Raw genomic sequence first — 11,856 nt, 5'->3', positions numbered from 1 at the left:
GCAGGATTTCATTCTTACCAAACAAGATGACAACACTTTTTCCCCAATCTGGTGTTTTACAAGTGCAATCAGTTGATTGCAGTCAGGTGTGGCTTGTTTTAGCAAAGCCTCATTGGTTCAACTGTCTCTGCTGGATCAGCTGGAACAAAAACCAGGACCCACAGTGGGCCTTGAGGACTGGGTTGGAGACCCCTGGTCTACAAGCCCAAGTGGTCAACATTGTTAAGAATTCAATGGTTATTTGATTATGACAAAGATATGAATGTGCTTATGTTAGTAATTTAGTATGCGAACAAAATACAACAAGTGCTTAGGATCATTTGTTATTCCTTTTTGTTGAGAAATAATAGCTTTCCCACAGTGGCTGGCTTTAAACGGTTTCTTTTTATGGACAATATTTCACCAGCTTTAGAAAATATTCTTTCACAAGGCACAGATGAAGCTGGTGCAGATAAATGTGAGTGCCAGTTGATATAAATTTGGGTAGGTATTCTTTTGTGCCTCCCAGTACACTAATGGATTGTTCATTCTGTTGATGTTTGGTTCAGATAGGTACACACACTCACATTTATATTAATGTAGTTCTTCTCCCTTACCGTATTGAAAGCAATCAAATGAAAATGTTCCCATACAGGGGAGGGTCGCTTTTTTGCGCAGTTTCCATCGCAAGCAAAGGACAAGGCTCGAAAAAAGATTGCACTGGTTGCACTGTTGCGCACAGATCATGCAACAAGTACAGGAGCCCGAAATGCACAAAATGTGAGATAACAGGCGATCGCCATTGCGTGTTGCAACCAATTTATACCGTAGTCTGTAGCCTACTGTGTTTGCAATACGCGCCGAACGTCGGATCACTTCCGAAGCGTTCATCAGATTCAGCCGGCCAGTGAGGCTTCTCACGACATCATTTCCGGGTTCAGCCGAAATGACGCGCGCCTCGCTGCAAGCTTCGTGGAAACACCCCTCCCATTACTCGACACAAGCTTCGGAACCTCGGCCCATTTCGTCCCATCACTTGTATTTAGTTTTTATTCAAATTAATATTTAGTTTTCATTCAAATCAATATTCTGTCCGAACAAGCTTAACAGAGGATCCACACCGTGCCATCACACATCAAGCAGATGAATATGTAACTTTTTCTCCGCAGTGACAAAAACAGCTGACTGTGGCCCAGGTAGGTATGGAACAATGAAATGAATAGTTCACCTGCTGTGGCCTGAACGCAGTCTTGCTCCTGGTGCGCATGGACTTGAATTGCGTGCCCGCTTGTGCAGTCCCTGTTTTTTCACCTCTTTTATCAACAAACACCATCGTCGTTTTGGGGCTTTTTGAAGAAACTTCGGACACTCCGTTGCCTTGACATTTTTCAGAGTCAAGCCAACGACGTCATGCATTAAGAGAGAGAATAGAGTCTACCCACGCACCACGTGTTCGCTGTAGGGTTCCGCCCACTTGTCCGTCAAAACGACTCTGTATTAGCATTGTTTTCAATTGATGGCGCAATTTAAAATGCATTTCATGGAAGACCCGGTGCTTTCTGATGCCGCAAACTCACTGGATCTGTTGCATAAAAGGCGTTATGAGGAAAAGCTTCGTTCTATACAGTCGCCAGATCCATATTTGATGCCCAAATCAATGTTTTTCGACCCACTGTCTTCGCCCTGTCTGCCTGACATCTGCTACGCTGATATTTAAAATGATCTTGTCCACACAAAATCAGCCTATTCTCACGAAAAACTTCAAGAGCTTGGACGCTTATAAATACTTCGTTGCTGGTTGGGTGAAACAGGTCCTCGTTTGGCAGGAATCTATCTTGTGCTTGGAAAGGTGAGTTACGAAATTTTCAATTCGAATTCTTTTGTTATTGCTAACGTCCACTGTCAAGTCTAATGTATTTCATGTCGTTTGTCAATGGAGTTGAGGCTTTTGATGTTTATATGGTTTAGCAGTATAGCACTCACTACATACATACGTGTATGTTGTCGGCGATTAGCCTAGCAATGATCTTAATTGTGGTTAATTGTCAGCCCCGTAGACGAGGACAGTTTCTTTTACTTGGTACCAGCTAAATATTATTCAAAAAATAACAATGGTGGAAGATAGGGAAGTCACAAACATCTTGAATTTGAAACTATGTCGTACTACGTCGTATGATGTCGGCGATTAGCCTAGCAATGATCTTAATTGTGGTTGTCAGGCCAAAACCCTCTAAATATATATTAAATGCATCTTACCGGATATAAAATGACTACTACAGAGTCTGTGGTGATTTTTTGGTGTCCAATTTTCACGTCGAATCGCAGCCGTCCATTTCGCTCTTCTATTTGGATCCCTCGGAATACGGTAAAATTTCAAGTCTCTCCTTCCATCTTCTCTGTTAGTGCAACCAACAGCCACACACGCCTTCACCATTTTGACTATGATGTTAAGGAGCAGAAAAACACGCCGTAAATAGGAGAAATGTACGTAGCCGTAATAGGTTAACACGATGTTTTGACGGACAAGTGGGCGGAACCCTACAGCGAACACGTGGTGCGTGGGTAGACTCTATAGCTAATTAATATGCCCACGAGGGAGGAGCCAAGATAGCGGCCAGCGAGGCGTGTTTTTGAGGTGCTCCGAGGCTATATAATGTACCCCGTCAACAAAGAAAATCAAACCAGTACTGACAATACCTGCAAACTGGGGCTATTCTAAGGACAAGCTAGGAGGGTGACATTGTGAGTAAGGCGTTTGTTTTCGGCGGGGCTTACTTTGTGAAGCTGCGTGGCGCTACAGCTAAGCTGCAAGTGGCTATAGCTAAGCTACGTTGGGCGCAAAAAGTGCAGCATGGCGAAAAGAGCGAAGGATGTGAAATGCAGTGCTTCACTACTTCTCGAAGACGTTGGAAATTTTGATGGCTCACTCACTCCGCTACCAATCACACCTACGAAAAGCCCAGAATCCAAGAAACAGCGAGTGAAAGACATGAATAAAAGCGCATCCACTGATGACATATAGAATGCCGTGCTTGAGCTAGCAGCCCGTTTTGATACATTTGATGAAAAACTGTCCAACACTAACAAATTCATTGAAGATGTGCACAACCATCTGAAGACGGTGGAAGTGCAAGTACAATGCAACGAAGATCGGATAAAAACAAACTCGGAGCAAATTGCCAAGATTCAGCAGAAAAGTGACGACGCAGAGCGGTACAGCAGGCGCTGGAACCTGAGGATCCACGGGATGAAGGAAAGGCCGGATGAAAACGTCAGAGCTGAAATAATGTCTCTGTTTGCCCTTCTTACGCCAGAGGATAAGGAAAAAATGGGTTTTCTTATCGACACGGTGCACAGAGTCGGGGTTTCCCGAGTCGACTCAAACCGGCCCATCATCGTCCAGTTCACCATGAGATCCTACAGAAGCAAGATTTGGAGAATTGCAAAGGACAACGTCGTCTTGAGGGAGAGGAAGCTGTATCTTAAAGAAGATCTGACACATGCTGACAGGATGGAGAGGAATAGACTGTGGCCTTTGATTGAAAAAGGCCAGAAAGCAAGGGAAACGGGCGGGCTCCCGTGGCCCGACGCCTACATTGAAGGAAAGAAGATCATTTAGAGACACTACCTTGAACTCTACAACCAGTAGTAGAATTGCAAGGTAATGTTTCAGGGATGGTTTAGAATGTGATATTGTTATGATGGTACGTATAGTTGAGGTTTAAAGTTAGCTTACTGTTTATGCTGCAACTTGTTTTGCAGACGAGTCTTGTTTTTTTGCAATGTCGTCTTTTATTTTTGAGGCACTAAATTTATGTTCCTTAAATGTTAGAGGTTTACGTGACAGTATTAAGAGGAAAGCTATTTTTTCATTTGCCAGAAATTCCAATGCAGATATTATATTCCTACAAGAAATTCATTCAAATAAGGAGGACGAGAGGTTTTGGAAATCACAATGGGGTGATACTATACTTTTTTTCTCATGGTTCTAACCATTCTGCAGGTGTTGCGATTTTGTTTAATAAGTGTAAAGGCGAAGTTTTGGAAACTGTAACATCAGACGATGGTCGGTGGGTTGTTTTAGTTTTAAGAATGGATAATTTGATCTTCATTATTGGAAATGTTTATGGACCAAATAACGTTACCCACGCAAAACTGATTTTTTTCCAAACTGACTGAAGTTGTTGACACGTTAAAGCTGAAACATAAAGAAGCACTTGTTGTCATGGGAGGGGATTTCAATGATACTTCTGATGATGAAAAAGATAGACACCCACCGAGGTTTTTGAGGACGGGATTTAATTCCACAAGGTTTCTCTCAAATGCATTGTTGCTCACAGACGTGTGGAGGTTTATGTACCCGAATGGTTCTGAGTACACGTGGACAAACTCAACGAGGTCTTTACAATCACGTATAGACATTTGGCTAATGTCTTCTACAGGTTTGCAATTTGTGAAGGAGGTTAGTCATTCCCATGCTCCGTTTTCGGACCATAAATTGATAAGATTAAGATTGAAAGGTCAAATTAGTGATGTAAGTTGTAGAGGTTACTGGAAATTGAATAATACTTTGTTAGATGATGAGTGCTTTAAGAAAAGGGTGGCTTTACTTGTAAGTGAGATATTTGGTAAAACAGGAATGACTCCAATTCAAAAGTGTGAGTTTTTCAAGTTTCAAGTTAGACATACAGCAATATGTAGAAGTAAAGAGTTAAAAAAAGAAAGCTCCTGCAAAATGACCTCTGTATTTAATGAACTTCAGCTGTTAACTACGAAGCAGAACCTATCGAAAGAAGAATCGAAAACTTTCGATACTCTTGAAGAGTCTTTGGATAAAATGTACGTTAACATGGCAAAAGGGGCGTTCGTTAGGTCTAGAGCCAAATGGTTAGAAAATGGAGAGAAAAATTCTAGTTATTTCTTTGCATTAGAAAAAAGAAATCGGAAGAGAAACAATATTACAACTCTCAACATTAATGGTGTGAGAAATTCAGAACCCAAGGTAATCTCTGATTATATTACAGCATTTTACAATGACCTGTACAAATCACAATTTAGTCAGGCCAAATGCGAAATTTTTCTCAGCGAAATTCGAGAATTTACACCTACAATATCAGAGAACTTTAGAAGTGCTTGTGATGCTGAGGTCACCTACGATGAAATATCTGAAGTTGTCCGTTCTATGAGTCCAAGGAAGACTCCCGGAAATGACGGTCTAACTAGTGAGTTCTACCTTTGTTTTTGGGATTTAATAGGAGGACACCTATTGCTTATGTTGAAAGAATGTATAAAAAGAAAAGAGATGACTGCAACAATGAAACAAGGTTTGTTGACCCTAATAGCAAAACCTGGGAAAAACCTTTTGTCAATTGAAAACTGGAGACCCATCTCTCTTCTAAATAATGATTACAAAATAATTGCTCAAGTTTATGCAAGGCGACTGAAAAAATATTTAAAGGAAATAATAAGTGAAAATCAAAATGGCTTCATGGCAGAGCGTCATATTTGTGATAATGTTAGGCTTGTATCGGATCTAGTAGATGATGCTGATTTAATAGAAACTGATGCATTGATGCTTTTTCTTGATTTTTATAAGGCTTTTGATTCAATAGAACATCCTTTTATCCTTCAAACATTGGAAATCTTTGGTTTTGGGAACGAGTTCATTCATATTATTGCCATGTTCCATAATGACATTAACAGCTCCGTTATTTTGTATCCCACGATGCCTAAAAGATTCTCTGTCTCGAGAGGTGTTCGTCAAGGCTGCCCGATTTCTTGTTTTTTATTTATTATTGCTGCGGAACTCCTATTTTTGCACATTACAAAGAATCCAAATGTCCGTGGCCTATGTATATTTGAACAGGAGGTAAAGATTTCACAGCTTGCAGATGACACCGTTTTATTTCTGCGAGACAAATCTCAAATTAGTGCAGCACTGCTGGCAACTCAGGACTTTTCTGACGCCTCAGGTCTTAAGCTTAATATCAATAAATCTGAAATATTGTGTCTGTATGACACTGTTGAGCAATTTATATCTGGTATTCCGGTCAAACAAACCATTAAATACCTAGGTGTTCATATAACCAAAAGCTCTTCTCAGAGACAGCACCTAAATTTTTCCTCTAGAATTCAGAAAGCGAAAACAATTTTCAATTTGTGGTTGCAACCAGACCTTTCGATTTACGGAAGAGTCTTACTATCCAAAGCAGAGGGTGCGACAAGATTTGTGTATCCCGCTCTTTCACTGTTTGTAAATGAAAAATTTTGTAGGGAGATCAATAATTTGTTTGTTCATTTTGTTTGGAAAAATAAACGTCACCTTCTGAAAAAAGAAATTCTTAGGCTAGAAAGGGCAGAAGGTGGTTTGGAAATTTGGGATTTTTTTCATCTCAATTCCACTTTCAAAATTAAATGGCTTAAGAAATGTATGGAAAGACCGAAGTCACTCTGGAATTTTATTCCACACAATGTATTTAGAATTGTGGGTGGTCTAGATTTTCTCTTGAAATGCAATTTTGCTGTGGCAAAGTTACCTGTAAAATTATCCAAATTTTATCAGCAAGCTTTATTAGCTTGGAAATTGTGTCCTGTTCATAACTTCTCACCGCATAAAGCAGGGGTGGGCAAACCGCTCCTCGAGGGCCGCAGTGGGTCCTGGTCTTTGTTCCAACTGACCCAGCACAGATAGTTTAACCAATGCGGTTTCAGCAGAAATGAGAAGCACCTGACTGCAATCGACTGATTGCACTTGTAAAACAGCAGATTGGTGAAAAGGTGTCCTCTTAATGGGTTGCAACAAAAACCCGCACCCACTGCGGCCCTTTGTGGAATTAATTGCCCACCCCTGGCATAAAGAAATAATCTGGAACAATTCAAATATTACTTGATGAATGAATGAGGTGTTGATGTTGGTGAGCTGTTCCATTTTTCCTCCACAAATGACGTTGTGTGGTACTCCCAAACAATTAAACTTTGGTTTCATCCGTCCAAAAAATATTTTGCCAAAACTTCTATGGAGTGTCCCAGTGTCTTTTTGGGAACAGTGGACGCAGCAGTGGCTTCCTCCGTGGAGTCCTTTCATGAACACAATTCTTGGCCATAGTTTTACATGTAGTTGATGTGTGCACAGAGGTATTGGACTGTGCCAGTGATTTCTGTAACTCTTTAGCAGACACTCTAGGGTTCTTTTTTTACCTCTCTGAGTATTGTGCGCTGAACTCTGGGCATCGTCTTTGGTGGACGGCCACTCCTTGGGAGAGAAGCAACCGTGCCAAACTCTCTCCATTTGTAGACAAGTTCTCCGACTGTCGATTGATGAACATCCAGACTTTAAGAGATGGTTTTGTATCCTTTCCCAGCTTTGTACAAATCAACAATCCTTCAGACGGCTCTTTTGACCGAGCCATGATGCACATCAGACAATTCTTCTCATCAAGACATTTCTTACCAGGTGTGTGTTTTATAGTGGGCGAGGCAGCTTTAAACCACACAGCAGTGATTGGGCACACACCTGACTTAGAATGTTTGGTAAAAATTGGTTTCAATTGCTCTTTAAGTCTCCTTAGGCAGAGGGTTCATTTAATTATTTTCTCCCTCCTGTCTTGGTTTGCATGCTATCCTCTTTAAAATATGAAAACATATACTGTACATGTTTGGGTGGTTTTAGTTAAAGCAGTCACTGTATTTTCATCTGTGTGATTTTGACAAAGATCAGATCACATTTGATGATTTTATGCAGATATGTGAGAAATTCCAAAAGGTTCAGATACTTTTTCATACCATTGTACGTTAGAGGTGCAACAATCGATTAATCGACAACTAATCGATTCGCAAATTAATCTACAACTAATTTATTGTTAAGCACCTTCTTCTAAATTCTTCTTGTCTAAATTCTTGAAATTATAACATATATATATATATATATATATTAGGGCTGTCAAAATTAATTGTTAATTTTTTTAATTAATCACGTTAAAATATTTGACCCAATTAACGCAGATGCCCCGCTCAGATTTAAATGACAGTACAGTGAAACGCTCACTTGTTGTGTTTTATGGAGTTTTGCCGCCCTCTGCTGGCGCTTGGGTGCGACTGATTTTATAGGCTTCAGCACCCATGAGCATTGTGTAAGTAATTATTGACATCAACAATGGCGGGCTGCACTAGCTACTAGTTTATTTTTTGATTGAAAATTGTATTAAAACGAAAACATTAAGAGGGGTTTTAATATAAAAGTTCTATAACTTGTACTAACATTTTTCCTTTAAGAACTACAAGTCTTTCTATCCATGGATCGCTTTAACAGAATGTTAATAATGTTAATGCCATCTTGTTGATTTATTGTTATTATAAAACAAATATAGTCCTTATGTAGCGTATGTTGAATGTATATATCCATCTTGTGTCTTATCTTTCCATTCCAACAATAATTTACTGAAAAATATGGCATATTTTATAGATGGTTTGAATTGCGATTAATTACGATTAATTAATTTTTAAGCTGTAATTAACTCGATTAAAAATTTGACAGCCCTAATATATATATATATATATATATATATATATATATATAAAACATCTCAGTTGTAATTGTATACAATTGTATTTTTAAGTCAAAAGTAGCACAGGAAAAAAAACTGCTTTTACTTTGGAAAACAAATTATATTTTGCCAATTTTCAGACATCTTGCTATCTAAACTAGCTTCTTAATGAGGCTGCAACCACTAATCGATTAACAAATAAGTTATATGAAGACCTATACATGTTTGGGTGGTTTTAGTTAAAGCAGACACTGTGTTTTCATCTGTATGATTTTGACAAAGATCAGATCACATTTGATGGTGATTTAATGCAGAAATGTGAGAAATTCCAAAAGGTTCAGATACTTTTTCATACCATTGTACCTATAAACTCAATTTGGAATGCATAAAAAACTTATTAGCTGAAACAAAAACTGACCTTATGTTGGTCTTAACAGGGAGTAGCAGGATTCAGCCATGTTAAATGAGTTATGTCATAGTCACTGTTCCCACTAGAGGGCTGTGTATCCACCTAAATCAATAAAATGAAATGCAAACACTTTCAAAACAAAGCGTGACAACGCCATTCTAATAAAACGAATACTCAAAGCAGCAAAATTCGATTCCAAGCTTTTTTCTAATCGAATTACTTGAGTTACTCGATTAATCGTTGCAGCACAAGTTACATGTATCACTATTAAAGCATCCAGCGGATGGACATGGACAATAGAATTAACAACGGGTACCGGTTTGATATTGGCATCGGATTTTTGGAGATGGACAATATGGGCACATTGGTTAAAAAGCCATTATCGGACAACTCTAGTTACAAGAACCAGAAGTGTTTTAATTTCCTGACAGTTTTTTTTCATATAATTGTTCTTTTCTCACCTTTGTATTCAAGATGAAATGTCAGCTTTTGTTTTTTATAAATTTTAGAGTCCTGACCAGCCGGACAGTGTATACAAGCCGCTCCTGAACGAAGGCGTGGAGGCCTAAATATTCCTCTCTTCCTTCCTCCAATTGCACCTTATATGCACTTTTGCATCTTGAATTTATATCAAACTAAAAACAGCAACAAAAGTTATTTTCCATTTCAGTACATTTGATTTATTATTGTGTTTATGTTACATTTTGGTATAAGTAATCACTAATTGTGTTTTTTGTTTTTTTACAATGCTATCACTTTTGCTTGTCAAGACATAGTCACAAATAAAATCTTTTTTCCCCCCCTCTGTTTTAGTAAAAAATAAATTATGTTTACTGTTATTTACTTTTACAATGTATGACAATATGTACTGTTGTTTATATTTAATCTTAAATGTAAACACAAATATTCAAAAATAACAAAAATCATATGGACTGTTAAATTCCTGATATCTTCCTGTTTTAAAAATACTGAAAAGAATTGCACAAATACAGTGACACTATTCTTATGCATTGAGGTCGCCACTAGAGGGAGACAGTGCTTTGTGTCTTTATTATTGAATCAATTTTAAAAAAAGTCGCCTCAATCAAAATATATATTTCCAATCAAAAAAAATGTGTTTGAATGCAAAAATAAATTTGAAACTCAAAAAATTGATTTGAAAACTTTTTTTCTTTGATTTAATTTCATTTAATTTTTTTATTGAAACAACTTTTTTTTGAATGAAATAATGTTGTTTTGCGTTGCAGCCACATTTTAGCGAGGACATTTGTGTCTTTATTATTCCATCAAAAAAATTAGTTGCTTCAAACAAAAAAAAATATTTTCAAGAGAAAAATCACTTCATTAAAAAAAAAAAAAAATCAGTCATAAAATTAAAAAGAAAAAGGTTTTGAATGCAAAAAATTATTTGCAACTCAAAAATTTGCATTTGAACACTTAATTTTTCATTGAAAATGTTTGGGCCATATTATGGGTAGGTCATGTGTCACTGTGATTGGTCTTTTTTTTTTTTTTATTGAAGTGTCACTGTTTTTTGAAGTGCAAAAAGTTTTGAACTAACTTTTAATTGAAGAGGAAAAAGTTTTGAACTACTTTTTTTTGATTGAAGAGGAAAAAGTTTTGAAGGCACTTTTTATTTTATTGATTGAATCATTTTGACACAAATGTTCACTTTGCGCAATTGGTCAGATGTGTTTGAGTGACAAATGACTGCGCCAATGGCGTAAGCATGATAAGGCAAATATTTTTTCGCATTCAACTCCTTTTTTTTCAGTGATTGAAATTTTTCGTTTATAAATTTCAAACTCATAGTTTTCAAATGCATTTTTTTTTCTTCTTTGATTTATTTATTTATTTTTTGATTGAAACAACTTTTTTAATTGAATTAATGTTCTTTTGCGTTTGGGCCACATTTTGGATAGGAAAACGAAATGTATTTTGAAAATAATACTTTTATCTGAAATTATTGTTTTTTTTACTCATGCGTCACTTTTTTATAAGTGTAAAAGTTTTGAAACTACCTTTTTTTTGATTGAAGAAGTTTTGAAGACACTATTTTTTCTGGGATTGAATCATTTTGACACAATTTTTTTTTATTGAATCATTTTGACACAAATGTCAATATTTGTATTATAAACGCAAAACAGCATTACTTCAATCAAAAACAAAAAGCAAAGAAAAATCATTTTCAAATGGGTTTTTTTTTTTTAGTTTCAAATTTATTTTTCCCTTCACTTTTTTTTAAATAAAAAAAATATATTTTGATTGAAGCAACTTTTTTTTAAATTGAATAATAAAGACACAAATTTACCCTCCATACACAAATCCCATGTATACATCCATGTATATGTGTAGCGGTATAATATTAGGTGTGGTCGCTAGATGGCGACAAAATCGCCTATTTTTTGTGATTGCTTTGGAATGAGGTTCTTGCCGGGAACTAGTCAAAACTCAGCCAAGGGCGGACGCCACAACTTGACTGGAATTGAAGTCCACTGATTTTGAATCCACACAAAGAGGTATGTAGGAAACATTTTTTTGTAGTTTATATATAATACACAGTAGTAGAAGTAGTACAGTAACAGTAGTGTTGTCGTTTCGGAAAGTAAAACCATGGCGCAACGTGTCTTTCTAGTTCACTAACGAGAGGGGGACTTAAATATTTACCTCATATTTAGAGGTACTGACTAGACTAGTACTTGATTATATTTGAAGTTTTAGTACAGTTAAATGCTTAAAAAAAAGCCTGCAATACTTCAGAATTTCCATCTGTGGCAGCTAATGTTAACACTGCCTTCAAGTGGTGTCGTAATTATGGAATACGTCAACTGTCCAATTGAAAATTAAAAAGTGAAAGAAGATTTATTGTTAATGTGACCGTAGTTTTGACGCCTGCATAATAACGGAGCGTTCACAGTTATACAA

Source organism: Corythoichthys intestinalis, chromosome 4 (assembly GCF_030265065.1).
Source record: "Corythoichthys intestinalis isolate RoL2023-P3 chromosome 4, ASM3026506v1, whole genome shotgun sequence".
Lineage (NCBI taxonomy): Eukaryota > Metazoa > Chordata > Actinopteri > Syngnathiformes > Syngnathidae > Corythoichthys > Corythoichthys intestinalis.
Note: the sequence above shows the minus strand (reverse complement) of the source record.